This window comes from Haemaphysalis longicornis, unplaced genomic scaffold (genome assembly GCF_048455015.1).
Source record: "Haemaphysalis longicornis isolate Haplotype H1 unplaced genomic scaffold, Haemaphysalis longicornis Haplotype H1 scaffold_8, whole genome shotgun sequence".
In the NCBI taxonomy this organism is placed as follows: Eukaryota; Metazoa; Arthropoda; class Arachnida; order Ixodida; family Ixodidae; genus Haemaphysalis; species Haemaphysalis longicornis.
In genome coordinates this window covers 58,935,290-58,953,914 of record NW_027526445.1, presented here as the reverse complement: position 1 = coordinate 58,953,914, position 18,625 = coordinate 58,935,290, and the positions used below count along the sequence as shown (strand labels likewise).

The window sequence follows — 18,625 nt, the reverse complement described above, 5'->3', positions numbered from 1 at the left end:
TTTTGCGAAATGGTGAATTATATTTCCGAATTCATCAATAGGTTCTACCAGTGTTCCAAATGCGTACAACAAAGAACTGTGCTCGGGCTTTTTCCTTGCGTGAGAGGCGTTACAACCGTAATAGAAACAGCAATGTGCACGTCTTTTACCATTCTATCATATGCACTATATTCCCGGGACGTGCGGTCAATTTCGGGTAGCTTATCTCACGTACTTGTATTGGGAGGGGCTATGAAAATACGCAACTCAGCACGAACATGCCACGCTTACTGGCAGGATGCATGCCCGAGCTTCATTTCGTTTTTTTTTGTTTAAATGCGTGCTTGCAGTTATTTACGTGCAACATATTTTTTTCCTTAGCGCCTTCGAGACATTTGGAGTCTGTTATTAAAACAAACTCTAATGTGTTTGGGCTCTTCGCTCGTCTTTTCTTGGGTGCATTCATTGTCCGCTTGCGTTTTGACGGTGGACACACATGGTAGCATAGAGAACCTTCCCGGTCAATGCGAACGTGTTTAGATGGAGCTTCGCGAATATTTACATTTTCGTCAAGCCGTGCACCAAGTGAGTGCTAATTCTATCGCACTCCTTTTCACAAAGTTCTACACCACCCTGGTGCCAAATCGGAGCCTCCTAGCAGCAAGTTGCGCAGTTATAAACGTTTTCGCTATTTCGTGATGGTGTGGCCCGGTGCGCTGAGTCGCACACAAGTAAAAGAAACTCATATAACTTACCGGACAAGATGACTGCCTAAAGGCTATAATTGCGTTTTGCTTTGCTGTTCCCATGGCTTGAAAAGGTAAATTAGCTCGTAAGTTGCATTTTTAGTGAAACGACACCCACAAGCCGAAATATAATTAAAAACTCGCCGTAACAGCGGGAACCTTCTCCTAATGGCAGACATGTGCAGTTGGACATGTGCAGAAGAATTCCGCCCCCTGAAGATAGTCGAGCGCGTCATCTAGGCATTGGATAAACATCCTTCGTGGTGATCTTATTCAAGGCTCGATAGTCCACGCAAAACCGCGCGGAACCACCCTTCTTGCGGATTAAAACCACGGAGGAAGACCGTGAGCATGCCCGCTACATTTTCTTCGATGACTTTTCGTTCGGACGATGACACACGGTATGTGCGACGGCGGACGATGTGGTCCAATTCGTTTCGATCCGATGCGCTGTCACAGATGTCTGCCCCAAGTTGCTAGAAAGGCAGTCAAATGTGTCCCTGTGTTTATCCAGGAGTTTAAGTAGCTGGTTTGTTTCGCTTTCTTAGAAATCTTTGCTGATGGTAGCCTTAAGTGTGAAAATATTTGGCTCAGATTTTGCAGGCGTCGCAACGGAAGAGACGGAGCACAGGGGAACTACTGAGAGCGTATCGTCAGGCAGAACAGGAGCGATAGTAGCACCCGCGGGAAGCAATATGGATTCGGAAGTGGCGTTTGTAGCCAGAAGCTCTGCTGATCCATGTGCGAAGCGGAATAGGCATGTCGGGATGACGACACCTTTGGGCAGGAAACGTTAAGAGAGAACTATAAGCACGTTTCCGTCACTGATTCGGTTTAAGCTTAGAGAAAGCAGCGTCACGCGGCGGGGGTTTAAAACACAATCTGCACTCGCTGTGAGGTGTAGCTGTGGTACTTCAGAAATGCCGCTGAGCTGCTCTGTATCCGTGAGTTGAATTTCAGGGTGATCACATGAAATGACGGCGGATGCGGATGAGAGAAAATCCCAACCCAAAATAAGATGATGAGCACAGGGAGACAACACCGCACACTGAACATGATGCCGAAGAGAACCAACGATAATTCGCACTGTGCATTGGCCGGATGGCTTAATCACACTGCTATTCGCTCCATGTAGAAAAGGTCCCGTGTAGGGTGTTCGCACCTTGCGTAGACGAGCACACAATTCCGCACTTATCACTGAAACGCTCGCACCAGTTTTAATAAGGGCATCGACGCAAACACCTTCAACCAAAACAGACACCAAGTTCGACGGACGCTCTGGAGGACTTGTAAGCTTAGCAGGAGATGCAGTTTTCCCTCCCAAAACTGCATTAACTAGTTTTCCTGGCGGTGGTTAGCGATGTAAGACGCAGGACGAAGAGGGGAAACTGAACGGCGACCTGGTGAAGGCGAGCGGGGACGTGGTGCACGGGAGCTGCGAGGAACGTCGTCAATCTGAGGCGGAGACGGGGAGCGGCGTGGAGGCGACGGGTACGCACACCGCCGGTAGCCGTAGTAGTTCGGGGGTACGCTCTCGCGCTCTTAGGCAGCATAGCCACGTCGTTCATCCCGTTGGCGGCGTCGACAAAAGCGGGAGATGTGACCTCGAATCAGATTCTTTCTCCTTACAAATTTCCTTCCACCTCTTATATTGATTCAGTGACCACACCAGTTAGGATATTTTTTTTAATTTGTACGTTTATTCTTTGTTTTAGTTATGTGCATAACTAGCGTAAGTTCTAGATGCGTCACATTGCGGGGATTAGCTTGTAACTCAAGAAAACACCCCTTGACACCTGTTTCGAGAAATAGGCAAAATGAGCCATAAACCGAAATACAAAATGAAGCAAAAAACACTGTGACATGGGATAAACGCATATAAACAGCAGAATACACGTGCATAAATCCTAATACATCGATACGAATCACAAAAGTACCTTTCCTAGGAAAGCTATAAGGGCAGTTTTAAATGAGGATGTCCCGGTTAAGTTGGGTACGTTTGATGGCAACTAAACCCTTTCAGTGAAATTGAGCAAGAGCATACTATTTTGATAAATGTTTGTTCTGGATTTGGCACATTGTGCGGAATAATATTAAATAAGAAATTACTTTTATTACTCCTCGGTACCAATACCATTGTACCTTGAGGTCTTGGGAGGAAAAGAGTGGGCTACTAATTTTAAATATCGCTTCTCGCGATCATATATTCCTATGCTTTATAGTAAAGCAAAACTTCCGTATGGACAGGTCAAGTAAAAACGCTGGTCAGGGAATTATTTACGTCAATTGAAATTACATATTAACCACTTTTATTACAGGGTAAATACTGACACGCTTATATTTTATTAACGATGATTTTGTAATAAAATAAGAGGCATGCCGATTCCACTGGCTCCAAATGCCAAAGAGCAAACAGTATGAATCATTCCGCCTCATGCTTATGAACAATAAAAATTGCCTACTTGTTTGCTCTCAAAAGATTTGCTATTTCCTACGTTAGAATTGCCAATACTCCTTTTCAGATTTTTAGTTTGATAGGGTTCTCAGGGAATAAACAATTCTTTTATGGTAATATCTTTGGTTCCAAACTCTTTTTCATTTGATCTTAAGGAGTATTATCAATGCTGGTGAAAATGTATTGAAAAAGCTGTCTTATAGGCTGTTGTATTACCGCATTTTGATAGTACCCTGAATCTGCGTTATTTTTCTATATCATGATAATATTTTGTGTGCACTTTCGACTGCGTCGCGATCGTATAGTCGGCCGCGCACGCTCCCTGGGCTCAATAGGCGATTCAAGAGGTGCCACTGCGTGTTTTTGTTTTGTCGCCAAAGCAAGCACTTGAGCCCACTTTTTTGTCAATGTATATCACCAGTAAAATTAATTGTAACACCCTCACAGTAGACTAATCTGTGTAACTGACTCCTACAAACTTCAAGCAGGACTAGTTAATACCCAGACGCAAACTTCCAGTTTGGGAGGCGTGTGCTTCTGAATAAGCATGTTGCCTTGATAGATTTAAAGATATATTTCATAAAACCAGTTCTTAAAACTGCTACTTATTGTATAGTTGGCGCATCCAAAGACAATGTATGTGCAAAATAAGTAGCATAACATGCAAGACAACAGTTCAATTCTAAGGCTCTACGTAATCCATTTTTTGTGTACGCAAGCATTGTGTAATGTCCACTGCGATTTTAACTGTTGAAGATTTGGTCACAAAGTTTTGGGTGGTCGTTTTATTTGATGCCGGGTGATACTGCAGCTACCGGGTGAATCTATTTGTGCCAAATGATGGTGTCTTAAATATAGGACGATGGCTACCCAGGTCAATTAACCCTTGGCAAACAACCAATGTGTCATCATCGTCATCAACAGACTATTCAGGTGCACTGAGTTTCCTAATTCCGGACTCAGTGTTTTTTGGAAGAAACAATTGAAGAACTCTTCATTATTGGTTTTCTCTGTCTCAATACAAAATGTTCGCTAGAAAAACTATTGCCGGTTCTTCAACAAAGTCCGGGTTGTCAGACTATATAAACGGTATTATACAACCTTGCATACTCTGCAGACGCCATTAAAAATGATTATTCCCTCAATGCGACTCAGGGCGACCGGCTCAATGCGACTCAGGGCGACTCAGGGCGACCCCTCAGGGCGACCGGCTCAACAAAAACAAGGAAACTGTCAAAGCATTGTAGTAAAATAGCCGTGAAAGAAGCATAACCCACGAGGTTATCACAGGAATTGCTGCCATGTTTAGGCTACTCTACAGTGAGTGGTCTTTTCATCGGACTTTCTCCCTTGTTGTTTTGCCATTCCACTAGTGGTGAACGGAACTTCGTAGCTCTGTCTTCAACTCACTGCTTTGCTGGTTTCAGTGTTTATTTTTGCTTCTTTTGTATGAACAGTCATTATCCTGCAAAAGTATGTTTAGAGAGTCCAAGAAGACACCCTGCGGGCTATAGCCTCTAGCATACCAGTACGAGAACTTTTTGCAGATATTATTCGTTCATTAAACCAACACTCCGACTAGTTTACTTTACCATCGTTGCATATTCTTTGGAATTTTTTTATGCCTTGCCATACGTGAATTTGGCATGCTCCTCAATGCGTAAACCGCAGTTTACAGCTGACCGTTCTTTTTCAGAAGAACGGTAGATGTAGTGCACCTCTCCTCAAAGCTACCACTTTTTTCAACGTTTATGGCGCGCGAGAATAACCGAAAACTTTATTTCTCACAGGTTATCTTCGGCAAACAATACATTATGAGGAAGACATTTTGACAAAAAAGCTGCTTCATTAGTGACAAAACTAAATTGAGTTTTCCCGTTGTCGCAAACGTTTTGATACTTCTTCGATCAGCCACACGGAATTCCTGCCGCCAATATTTATACAACTCTTGTTGTTTATTTTACTTTTCAGATGTCAAACATATCACTCATAAATGCCCTGACAGCAAGAAAATGTGATTGCTACACAGGCCAAATATTAAAAACAGCACACAGTGCTGGTATCCAATAATGATAATTCAGTGGCTTCTCTGTTACACCTACCCCTGAAATAAAGACACTATTTTCCCCTTTGGATGTTTCAAAATTCCGTGTTTTTATTCTAACTGGATGTGCACCAGTAGTGTTGTTTTGTGCCTTTTAAATAAAATAAACCGCTTTTTAATAAATTAAAAAAAGAACAACTTTCAGAAGTGACTTTTGGCTAACGTTTTTTTGGTGCTTTAATAAAAAGTATTTGCTGCAAATCATATGATCCAAAACAGTCTATTACATATGGTTACTCGTCCAAAGTGGTCACCCTTCAAAAATTGATGCATGCAACCATTTTCTGGAGTGACGGGTCATGTATCCATGACGCGTGACAGGAGTGGGACCTTTACATAACAAGACTTTGCTCTCTGTGCTTACACTTCCCTTCACCAATATTCCGACAAGGACGACTCTGTGTACAACGCCTCTATGCACAATGCGCCTGGTGTTGGCGAGGCCGTCAATGAGCTAATGAAATTGTGCAAACTATGGCCCAGCACATCTCAAAGCGGAAAATCGCTCCACTGAGTTCCTATTTTTGTTGAGTAATCATCTGCGAGACACGCCGGAAAAACGTCAATGCCAAAACGTCACAATTGCCGATCTTCTATCGCAAGCTTAAACAAATTGCGATTTTTAGTGAAAACGCTTCTTCTCTTGCGCAAAAACACATTTACAGCCTACACTGAATAATGTCTTCCCCACTCGTTTCGAGAATTTGAAAGGTATACTAAGTTCCGCCCACGTAACCCACACAATGGCATAACCATTCAGGTGGTGAAAAGTTTGTGTCTGAAACGGAAGGCTTATGTGAACTTTTTGCACGTCGTTTTCCTTTAACCTACTCTACGTCAGTCGACAGCGGCCCATAACTGGGTTTCCAGTCTCATGGGTCAATATTGCAAAACCCAAATCTTACCGAAAATGACCGCTACCCGAAAACTACCTTTTAAAAAGTAAGCAGCTTGCGACGGCATTCCTGCTTTCATTGAAAAAGGCTGTAGTGTTATTTTTGCTCCTCTGCAATGTAACATAACAAACATTACACTGCATGCGCAACATTTTCAGACCACCCGGAAATCGGGCGCCATCTTTCCTTTCCAGAAGTCCGGAAAAAGCGGTAAATCCCTAAATTATCGCCCAAGCTGCCTATGCTCTTACTTCTGAAAAGTCTTCAAAAATGTCTTGCATTGTTACCTTGTAGCGTAAATTCGTCCACTATTCCGATCAAACTAACCCGATTTCATGCTCGAAGGTGAGTAGAATAAAATCTCCTCTGTTTTCTAAACGTCATCGCAACTTCAATGCTCTCTGTAACACACAATTAAAGTGTATTCGATTGTAGCAAGGCCTTCTGCTCAGTAATTACGATTTACTGCATCGCAAATTGTCCGCATACGGTCTATCCACTCGCCCAAACCCAAGCAATTCTACAGTGTACTTTGCATTCTATCTCTGGCTGGAAAGGAGTTTAAAGACAAGTGCAATTGTTTTTGTTTTGAAGGCATCACCTCCCGGCCTTTCGCGACAATATCAGGGGTACCTCAAAGCTCTACAAATGGCCGTCTTCTCTTTATTATTTTTGCCAAAAACATCCACCCTGTTATTAGGCACTGTTCGCTGTTTCGTATGGCGATGATATAAAACTTTATCTCGAGATTTTTTCACCGGATGATCGCGTCCTGCAGCAAACTGACAATTATACAATTTGGCAGCTGTGCTACAGCAACTATTTAGGACTTACCCTCTCCAAAACTATCGGGATATGATACAATCCTAAGACTGTCACGCTCATTTTTTTTCTCCTCTCTGCTTGGCATACCGGTAAAACGCGCGACTGCAGTACGTGATTTGAGTGTATTGATTGACGCAAGTCTACGTTTCAAGTCACACTTAAATACTTGACCAACTCCTATCTCCGAACGCTTGGCGTTATGTCCGGGCCGCCAGTGAATGTACAGAGCGGTTATCTTTGTCTCAATCTACTGCGCACTACTTTTACCAAAGCTCGCCTTTGCCACTGCTATCTCGAATTGTTTATGCCCTTCATCATCCCCTCGATTAGAAGCAATTCAGAAATGATCTACTTGAACCGCATTGTATCGTCCCTCACCAGTGAGCCCTTATTGGCAAGGTGAGCTTCTGAAGCCCCCAGATCTTTATGAGCTGTGTTCGATGTTCTGGGCGTGACCAGGCTTGCTGAATTGTATTCCATCTAAGTGTTACGGTCCTTGCCTTGCCATAGGTAACGAATTAGTTATGCCGATTGGGTACCGTTGCCAATGCCGTTGGCCTAAAAATATACCCAAGAGTGGTAAAAATATCGCAGTTAACATGCACTAACTCACGTATATGAGCATACTTCACCGAATTCTTAATACACTGCAAGTATGAATAAACATATTAATGATGAAAAAGGAAGAAAACTTCTCCGCGATGTAAGATCATCAGGACTTTTTGAGGGGCGCAATCAGAAATTATGAAGATATATATTACATAGTTCCCTACTTTGTTTCTAACCGTCTTTCCTCTTTAGGCCAGTCCGAGAGAACCATGGGTAGTTACAATGAAATAGCATTTCAATGAAGCAGCGTAGCACTTTTCACTTTCAAAAGTAGTTTTCATGACCAGTGTTGGACTGATTCATACATGCTCAGATACCCAAAAAGAAAAAAAAAACCATATGCACAAATTTGTCATTCGCCCTCAATCGGTTTTTTCTCGGTGCTTTTTCCGGCAGTAATTTAAGAATTTAATATAAAAATTTATTACCTTTGTTTTAAAGTTAAATATTATTCATATTTCGGTTATTCTTCGATTCGTAAGGTTATTTTTTTGGGGCCAGAACGTGAAAAGAAAGAACTATGCATGCTTCATGTGTGGCAGACGACGTCGCTGAATCGAAATACCAAGCGACCTCTCCAGTATACCGTCTGCGCTGGGACTGAAGTGTTCTCTTTAAATCAGTAACAAGAAATGGTTAAAGCATTACAATTAGAACTCTTTTCATGGAAACCAAGGATGCGTTTCTCAGCCGAACCAGGTGATATATGAAACTCTGGTTGTGTAATGTTTTACTTTGGGTTCGTTAGTGCTGGGCTTGTTAGATCTTTGGCTGGCGCCTTTGGTTTGCTGCAAGAATCGATCGCATAGCCTTCTTCTTCGAGGCGACGCCACAGTTGTCTAAAATTAGATTACTAAAGTAAAGAAAGGACCGGATGTTCAAACCATGTACTGAACAAAATTGAATGTGCGTAATTTTACTGTATAAACAGAAGAAATGATACGGTTATTATTTCAATTTGAGGGATTGTTTACACGTGATAGTCGTTTGTGTAATTACGTGGAAAATAAAAAAAATTCCGCATTTCAGTCTTATCATTGTTGCTGGCTGTTTCTGTTCGTGGTCGTAAAGCGTTTTATTTTATAGGTGCGAATACTATGAACTTGTAGAGATCCGCCAGAGGCCTTTACTAGAAAAGGGAATGTTTTTGCCTATTTATACTGCAAGTAAGGCATTATGTTGTTAACACGCGAAGTAATCCGTGCATTACACCTAATGATTTAATTCAAAGGTTTGCTCAGATGGACGAGCGGTAGCCAATAGCTAGCGTTTCAGCACGCGCGTCAGCACGCTATCGCTTTTCGTCTTAGGAATGTGTCACGCTTAGGAATTGGTCAACAGAAGAAGCGGGGGGGGGGGGGGGGAGGGAAAGGCGGCAGAACGAGACAAGGAACTGGGGAGCACGCGTCAGCACGTCTTCGCTTTTCGTCTTAGGAATGTGTCACGTGAAGCCGGCGCTATGTGGCTAAGCCGGCGCTAAGGGGCTAAGTGAGTGAACCTGGAGGGATGAAGCCGGCGATGTTATGCCTAAAACAGAGGATTGGTCACGCAAGAAGCGAACGGAAGAAAGGCGAATAATTACTGTGGCAAACATGTCAGCGCGCCCACGCCTTCGTTCAACCAAGAGGATGCGGTTTTGAACTTAAATATGAGATGCGATTCGCGAACTTCGCGTGCGTGGTTGCTGTTGAAATTGGATTCAATTATTGTTACCTTCAAATTATTAAATGAATGACCCGAGATTCCGACGTGACGGGAGAAAGGAAGGTTAGGAAGAGACTTGGCGTAAGCCCTATGATTGTTGAACCTTAATCTACAAGCGTTCGCCGTGTTGCCAATATATTGCAGCTGGCAGGTATTGCACTCGAGCAGGTAAACTACGTTGGCGCTGTCACAGTTAAAATTTCCCTTCAGTTTTACAGAGAAGTGCGGGGTGGTGCTAGAGGCTGTTTTTGTTTTCGTCATGTGGGGGCATACCTGCCTGACAACGAGGCTTGTTGCAGGGCCCACAACCGGTCACTGGTGAATGGCTGAGCCTCGAAGTTGTCAGAATGTCTCGCAGGTATTTGTTTCGCCTGTAGACAACATGTGGTGGTTCGGAAAATATAGATGCTAGTCGAGGACTTTGACTTAATATGTTGTGATGCTTTCGAAGTATGCCAGAAACATTCGGCACAGATGCGGAGTGAGTGAGAACTAGGTTACTTGAAGGGCGTCGGCCGGCTGGCTTCCTGGAGTAAGTAGTTCATTGCGGCTCAGCGCTCCTGCTCGGCGAATGGAATCGTCAATTAATTTGAGCGGGTACTTTTGTTTAAGCAGATCGTTTTTCAGTACCTCACAGTTGGAAAGAAAATCTGTTTCCTTGGAGCATATCCGGCGGAAGCGGTGCGCTTGACTGTAGGGTATGCCCGTTTTCCAGTGCCTAATGTGACTACTTTGAAAATGCAAATATTGATGGGAGTCCGTCGGTTTTCAGTAAAGGGTGGTCTCTAATTTGTTCTGCGAGACAGATACCGTCATGTCGAGGAAGTTGATGCTGGTAGCGGAAAATTGGTGTGAGAAAGAAATGTTAGGGTGGACCGCGTTAAACTGGGCTATATATCTTAGGAGAATGGATTCTCCGTGTGGGCAAATCAGAAAGACATCATCGATGAAGCGCTTGTAAAAAAATGGCTTCAATTCGACGTTTGCAAGAAACTCCTCCTCAAGAACTGCCATGAAAATATTTGCATAATTATGCCCTATTCTTGTGCCCATGGATATACCACTGACTTGAACATAGTGTTTGCCATTGAACTCGAAATTGTTTAGCTCAAGAATAAATCTCAGTAATAAGGCCAATGTGAAATTCTCAACGGGCTTAGGCTCCCGCGATTCACTCTAAGCGTGGATCACCGCTTGTATTCCATTACTCTGATTTAGACAAGAGAGGGGTTCTTCTAAAGTAAGCTGTATTGTCAGAAAGCACCACATTATTTTACTTCAAAGCGAAAGGTTGCGAAGTGTTTTTCCTGACCTTCCCCGCGTCGTGTATTGATGTGCGAGGAAGATCAGAGATAGAAAATAGCCAGCGCAAGGAAGACGAGGACGAGGAAGGTAACAACAGACACAGCGCGGCTATTTTCTTGCGCTGGCTATTTTCTATCACCAAGAACCAATACCAACTCGCCCAGCTTGCCATCTTGGTGCAAGATCAGAGATATTGTAACGTCATCTAAGGTCAACACCCCCCGTTTCACAGGCAAGAGACCCTGCAATAAGCCTAGGTGAAAAACTGTGTGCCATGATGACTGAAGCTTCTGTCGCCACCAGCACCACGTCTTCATTCTCTTACCAGATAAGAGGAAACGTTGACTGCAAAAGCGCCAACATTGTTTACCTTCTTGAATGCACCATGTGCCACGCTCCGTACGTTGTTCAAACTGAGAATCCGTTTAGAATGAGAATCAACAACCACCGAGTTCACATAAAGTCCCTACCACACCTTCCCCTAACTAAACATGAAAATAATCTAGACCACTCCTTCCACGCGTTCACAGCCACGGTGCTTCTGTCCAATTTCAAAATGCATTATGGCCGTGTAGCCCGTGAATCGTACGTTATTTACAAGTTTAACACTGTCTTCAGCGGCATAAATGAAAAGACAGGCCTGCCCAATCAGTTACCAGAGAACCCTGATGCAACGAGCAACTGAGAATCTTCGTTCTTAAAGAGAAGCGTTTTTACTTCTTTTCTCTCTTTTTTTCAAATCTTTGTATAGTGTACTCTGTTCATAATGTACTTTGTACGGTGTCATTGTACTGCTTGAGTATTGTTGCCCCCTGTGTAGGCACGAATGTACATAGATTTCACCATTGTACCCCTTGCTTTATGTTATTTTGGGTTCTTACTATTATTATCATTTTGTGTCCTTTTGCACTGAACAATTGCTATCGGTAATATGATCTTGCGTGAACGCTCTTCGAGAACTTCATGTGGCACTGCATATCTCCCTCTTTGTATGTGTTATTTAACCTTATGTCCACTGATAGTTTGGTATTTATGTGATCTAGCTTGAATCAGCGTTACTTTGCATTGTATTCTCCTTGCATTGCATAACCTTGGATTTCTGGGTCCGCCTATTGTACTACCGTCACGTTTTACGCAGGAAATCGCTTCCGCGTTTTTACCCCATGTGAAACCACGTGCAGTTTTGGGGCTTTCTTCGAACCTCTTTTATCCCGGCATTCCCCAGCTGTGGTTATCGCACCATTCCCGCCAAAATGTCACGCTCTTCCTTCCTTCCTCTTTCTTTCTCTTTTTTTGTGTGTTCACGCTTGCACTAGGCGTCCGTAATTAACTCTGGTTTCACCCACCCTTTTCTCCCAACCAGTCACTTTCCAGTTAAGAAACGAGCAGGAAACGAGACTCTCGTTAGTCCCTCACTACCTTGCTTTCCCGTGGTGAGTTCAGTGCGATGCGAATGCCTTCCTCTTATCTAATAGCCTAGCCTGCTTTGATTACGCCCCCTTTCCCCTCTGTTTCCCGGCACCACTTCAACGCCCCCCCCCCCCCCCTTGCGTTCTGGGTCTTCGCATACTTCTGTGTCGCGTAGAGCCTACGTTTTGCTTGATACATCTTCTTGCCCCGCCCACAACTTAAATGTATTTAAACCCAACTGCTATGCACTATTTGTATCGTTGAAAAATATCGGCCCCTGGTCCAAACGTTAGAATAAATGTTGATAAGTGTTTCGGTTACTACTTTTCTATCGTAATTCTTGGTGGGTTTCTGTCGTATTCCTGTTGACATTTTCGACTGGGCTCGATAATATGAAAGGCGACATGATGGTATTCAATTAGGGTGTTTTTTTATGCAGGCAGTGCTGGTTGTTCTTGGTAGCCGACAATGTCACAGGCCCATAAAAATACTTCCAGCAAGAAGGCATTATAAACCCACCACTGAGGGCAGAAAAAATGAAGAATGACGTTGCACACGGGGAAATTGCTTCTCTTTGCAGACAGCACCTGCCCATGTCCCACAATGGTATTTTTTATAAGCATAACGATGGCACGTGAACTTTCCCCAACCAAAATGTTGTTTCTTTACGACATAGAGTAGGTTGATCTGTCTGCGACTGAGTTATTCCGCGGAAATCTGTTTTCGACTTCAATTAAGCCCACGTTTAAGACCTGCTTGTCATTCAGGTGCAAGCGAGATCGACGGAGAATTTCGCTTAGTTTTAAAAATAGGTCTGCTCCGTCTTTTATTGTTCGAGCTTCATTTGTGTGTAAACAATAGAGCATATCACTTTGCTCCCTAAAACTGAAACATTAGGTCGCGAGTGACAAGTATTGTTTCCATATATTCTTAGCGTCATAATGATGCAACAAAATAATTACCTACACGGGTAGACGCTTTGTATGGTAGGTATTTTGTGCTGAGTTTCAAGTTTAGAATTTTTGTGCCGCAGTTCAAGCGTGTTCATACGCAGCTTCATTGAGATGGTCCGTAATTGTATTGTATTAGTTTTCTTTTTATCGTATTTCACTGATTCTACATATCTCCTAGGTGTACATGTGCAGGCATGTACCAACTGGGGCACTGTTAAGAGAGTTTTGAAAAATCCTTTTCATGCGGACCATCTTATTGCTTGATTAAAACAGTGGCGTTTTAATTAGGTAGATCATCCACGCTTCCATCCTTGTCCCCAAAGGACGCGAGCAGTATCAATAGGGTACAAATTCTCCTTGCCACTGATCTCTAAGGCTTAATTCGTTCGTTTGCGCCACTCACACACGATGAGCGCCACAGATCTAATCAAGCCACATATATTTATGCCATGTGGAAGGTTTTATTGCTTCTCAGAAAGAAGCAAACGTAGTCCTTTTTTGCATCTGTAAGCGTTTGGTTGGTGTTTACTTTTTCGTGAGTGATATATTTTTATATTGCTACACTTGGAAACATATGGTATACGGAGGGGAGTGGCTTACAAACAGAACAGAACAGAATTGCGCGTTATACGATAAAAGATTTTTTCTTGCTGATATAACATTAGTTAAGGCGTTCCAAAATATTTGGTGATCGTGACCGGTGGCCAGAAGTGCGGGAAGCTGGTTCCATTCAATGGATATATTAGGTGTATATGACTCAACAAGAATTGTTGGTTAGGCAAGAAAGCACTGATACTTTGTGAACATGATTTAAAAGAGTATATGTATACTCTGGATGCAAAATTAGCTCGTCATATAGGAGTGGAAGATGAAATAATTTATGAAACAGGCTGAGGAGAAAGATTTTACGTCGTGATGCTAAAGATGACCAGGTGAGCCTAGACTTTGTTGCTGTTGTGCTGGCTGTTCAATTATAGTAGTAAGTGCAAAACGGACGGAGTTGTTCTGGATGATTTCAAGAGAATATATACGGATATGTTCCGCTCGATCCCAAATGAAGGCGGACGATTTAGTGATTTATTTATAAGGAGTTTCAATGAAGAATGGGCTTTAGAAAAATTACAACAAAAAAATCCCAGTATTCTGTTGGCATTATTATTGACATAATCCCTGTGAAAAAGACAAGTTTTCACACTGTGGATTGGGTATGTTATCTCTACGCCAGATCTGATAGTTTCTGGGTAAAAAGCGCACCATACCAGCTATCTCAATTCTTTATAAAATATTTCGCATTTTTGGTATCCTTTCCACTTCATCGTTATTGTAGCAGTACATTAGCAGCGAATGACGCTTTATATCTGTAAATGAGGTAATATTTGCCACGTTACGTTGTTGTGGACGGTCTGAAACGCGCAGGTTTGGCAGAAAGATGCTTATACAAGGGCGCGTATTATACGCTTACCTTTGTGTGCGCATTTCTTAACGTTAAAACGTGAGAAGCTCTGCTGCAATCTTGTTATTTCGGGTGAGATTTTTTCAATTTCTATTTGAATGAAGAGTTCTCCTTAAGACTATGTCTTAAATTCCAATCCCTATACACACAGTTCCGTTCGTACTAAATTCAATGCGGAAGAATAGCGCGATCACCAATTCCATTAAATAAGTTCCTACTTACACTTCCGGCGTGTCATTTACACCCGAAGTATCCTTGCGTCACACAGCTAAACAATTATTGCTCGATTCATCCCTCTTCTCGGTTTTCACATACTCGGCCAATACGTCAGTAAACTGTGTATCCGGAACCTTTTCTAGGTTGATCTTCTTGCCTTGGCCATGCACTCCCGTGCCACCTGCAACGTGAGCTTATCAGTAGTAGTTTATTCATGGCAATGTAGCGGTCGTGAATCACACCTGAGGACCATTTGATTCATTAGCTATGTCGTAAAACAGTCAATGAACAACCACTCCTTACGTTTCTCATATTGAGATGTTAGGATTGTTATGTTGATAATGGAATGGAACATCTCCAAAATGTGCAACCGTTTTGGCAGAAACGATTGAATTGTTTATTACTTGAGTATGTTTGTAAGAGGGTTTTTTATAACCGTGAATTCTGGGCTGATATAACGGGGCTTTTTTTTAAACAATCGTGTTGTGCCCAGACGTCCTTACTCGTGTGATCATCGGCGCAGTACGTTCTTCTGCTAATATTCGCGTTTGTATTGCACATGGTATCAAGCAAATCTTAAAAAATCATATTAATTAACACCGTGAAATTTTCGTACCTAACATTTGATGTTCTGCCTTATCGTTATGCTTACGGTCAGCTGCGTCACAGAACATGCAGTTGTAATTATTTATTTGTGCCATGATTACAATCCTGAATTATATTTCCTGCGGACATACTTATTTGATGACTTTCTGCCTATTTCATACCGGTCAGACACTGACTGTTGGTGCCCTTAATATAAGGGGCAACAAGGAATAAATCAAGAAGATATTTATGCAGTTGGCGCTTATATATCATTGAAATCTATCCAGAATGTTCATGTTCACAACGGTATCAGCGTGCGCATCTGAAGTGTTTGGTGCTAAATGCCAATAACGCTGTGTGGAATAGGAAGACTACACCAGGCTTATTTATAATAACTTCAGACTAACACCAACGAACTTTTTCGCAGAAGTCTCAGTGCGACCTTAAGGAAAATATAAAGACTTTTAAATTTTTGGACACCTCTGCTCGCCCTTAGAGATTATAATAACATTTTTCCGATAATACGGGAGAGATCATGATTATGCCTTAGAGTAATTTACGTGGCAGAGACACAGCCCGTGAAAGAATACGGATACTTCAGAGAACAGGTAATGCCAACAAAACCAAGTTTGTTATTGCTCAACGTTTCCTGAAATATCTTTAAAAATGCGGGACAGAGAACTTTCTAACGAAAGAGAATGCAAAATGAGTCTGTCCTTAGTGTAATTGAACGACGCAACGGTGAAATTAAACAAAGAAGGATGCGCATAATTGTGTAGTGCATATTTTCCAAAGTGCGATATAGCATTAGTGAAACTTTCGGTATATACGAAGTTCTGGTAATACGGAATTTATGGCCAGTAATACGCAGCCAGGAGTAGGAGCAAACTAATCCAGATAATTGTTCCATAAACAATATAATCATAGAATTTGTTGGAGGAGTAACGTTTGAAAACGTTTTCACGTGCATGTGTTTGATAAACCAAACAAGAAGAGACGTGCCAAGTTTATTTTATGTCTTCTCCAGATATACGGATTTCCAACCCACAATCATTTACGTTTCTCCGTGCCGAAGAGATAAAAATGGTGCAAAAGTTTAAACATATTATATCTTTCTCTTATCATATAGAGCGGAAATGAATGTGTAATTTATGCCTGCGGTTTATCAAAAGAGATAAAAAGTTTCTATACTATAATTTTTATATACGTGACTCTCAGTACGATGAGCTTTTGATTATTCTGATATCCTTTTTTCTGAGTGAAGAAGCAGGGCTTTAATTTAGAATAGGGCCAACGACCTACCTGTGGAGCAACGGCTGTTTAGCGTTCGTTCGTCTACCTTGTCTTATTCTGCGCTAACCGTATCCTGCTGCTGGAAGTTTATGAGCTTCACAAAAGAAACAGCTGCATATTTACGCCTTCACTTTTATCGCTTATCTTGGGCCATCACAAAGGCTGCTGCTAACATTAGAGTGTTTTTACAACTGCCATTACACCAGACGTAACCTCTTAATTTCACTATTGGGGGACAGATGGACGCCGCTTTCCTGCCCCACAAGCAACCGACAAGAGACACATGAAAAGTAGCCCAGTTTATAAAACAAAAATTGGGCCACTTATAGTAAATCACTTTGCTACGTCACGGGTAAGCATGGGTGTATCTTTGCCTCAAGTTCAAGTTCAAGTTTATTTCACTTTTTTGCATAACATAAGCGAGTACAATGACAAAGGAGGTCCCGAAGTTGAGAACTGTCGGGGGGACCTCGTTACATAACGTAATTTTAATAGAACAAAACGCAGCAAGCATTGAGCAGGTTTTAGAACATCCTAAAATATAATTAAGACAAGCAAAAAACAATATATCGAACAGGAACCGTGCAATAATGCTTCATTGAGAATTAGCACACAAATATTCTGGAAAATCAATTATACAAAGCAAAAACACTTATAGTTTACTAGATATATAGTCCTCTAAGAAGATATAATTTAAATAATTTACGAAAAGAATGTAATGCATAACTTGACTTAATTTCTTCAGGTATATTGTTCCCAGTCGACACACCAGCAAATTTTGCGGTCTGTTTGCCGTAGATGGTACGCACTTTTGGCGTCAAGAAATTGTTTCGGGCAGAGAATCGGGTGTTATTTGTGTTAATGAGATGCTCCCGGGGCAATCCATCAATGGATATGTGATTATGTACAAGGCGATACAGAAATGAAGCCAGATTTAAAATAAATAAGTCGTTTACCGGAAGCACGCCTAGGTTAATGTAGAGAGGCATGGAATGAGGCTGATAAGGAGCAAATGTAATGATTCGGAGAGCCTGATTTTGAAGGATTTGAAGAGGTTCAATATGGGTAGCATATGTATTGCCCCATGATGAAATGCAGTACGAAAGATGACTATGAATATATGCATAGTATAACGAAAGAACAATGCGTGGGTGAAAATAAGGGCGTGCTTTGATAAGATGGCTCAGACGAAGTCAGCTGGACGAGTCGGTGTCAAAGCGGTGTCAGAGAGTGTCAAAAGCAAGTCTCTCTTTCACAGCGAAAGCCGCCGCTGTCAGGTAGCTGGGACAAGGAATAGTTATAGTCAGGTAACTGTTCACGCAAAACAAACGTGCATCGCACATTCCCAGCAGGCTCTTGACTGAGCCGCGCTTGTGTAAAGGCGTGCAAACGAGGCACCAAAGCTCCCGTCCCGTTAAAACAGTCGCGTTGGTGGCTGTCGGGACACCGCTCTGAAGAATCTCCGCAGGTCACTATTCGAAGACGGGCAAGCCGGCAGGCGCGTTATGCACGGCAAATTATGTCAGCTACGTCTGGGCTGGTATAGCACGGAAAGGAAGTTTACTATCGGAAGTTCTTCGAGGCAAGTGAGCGTATACGAGAAAAAAAAATGCTGTAACCATACGTCTGCTGCTTTTCAGCATAAATGTTCAACGGCCAAAGAGCATGCAGCTTTTGCTGATAAAATCTAAGTTTATGGTGAGCAAATAAATTATTGTTCGGTTTTTGAATCGGTGAGACCTTTATCTGGTGGTGACAGGCCGTGGGATGTCCAGTGTTGGTAGGACAAATACAAAGAAGCTCCTAGATTAAATAGTAGTAAACTGAAGTCCTGCATCAATCATAAAGAGTGTAAGGGGTCCACGACGAGGTATAATATGATAGAAGAATATATTTTCTATTTTGGAAGGCGTTGCAGACGGTAAGAATTGGTCCTATTATAACGTTAGTTGTAGTCGACGGCTACCACGATCCAGCGGCTGCCATACAAACACCCTAAGCGTGGTCCAAGTATGTTGATTCCAATGTTGTAAGCTGGAGAAGGCCCGTCAACGGATAAAGTTGATCAGTGTTACCACAGGTTGGATGGCTG

General features: G+C 42.3%; 1 long non-coding RNA gene across 1 annotated transcript in view; it reads left to right on the top strand.

The window, feature by feature from the left end:
* LOC144149412 (uncharacterized) overlaps positions 1-5,307 on the top strand; it is a 43,765-nt gene extending 38,458 nt beyond the window's left edge. The window contains exon 3 of the long non-coding RNA XR_013318299.1: positions 5,152-5,307. This is a non-coding gene — a long non-coding RNA (uncharacterized LOC144149412). The remainder of the gene's footprint in view (positions 1-5,151) is intronic.
* Positions 5,308-18,625: the final 13,318 nt, after the last annotated feature.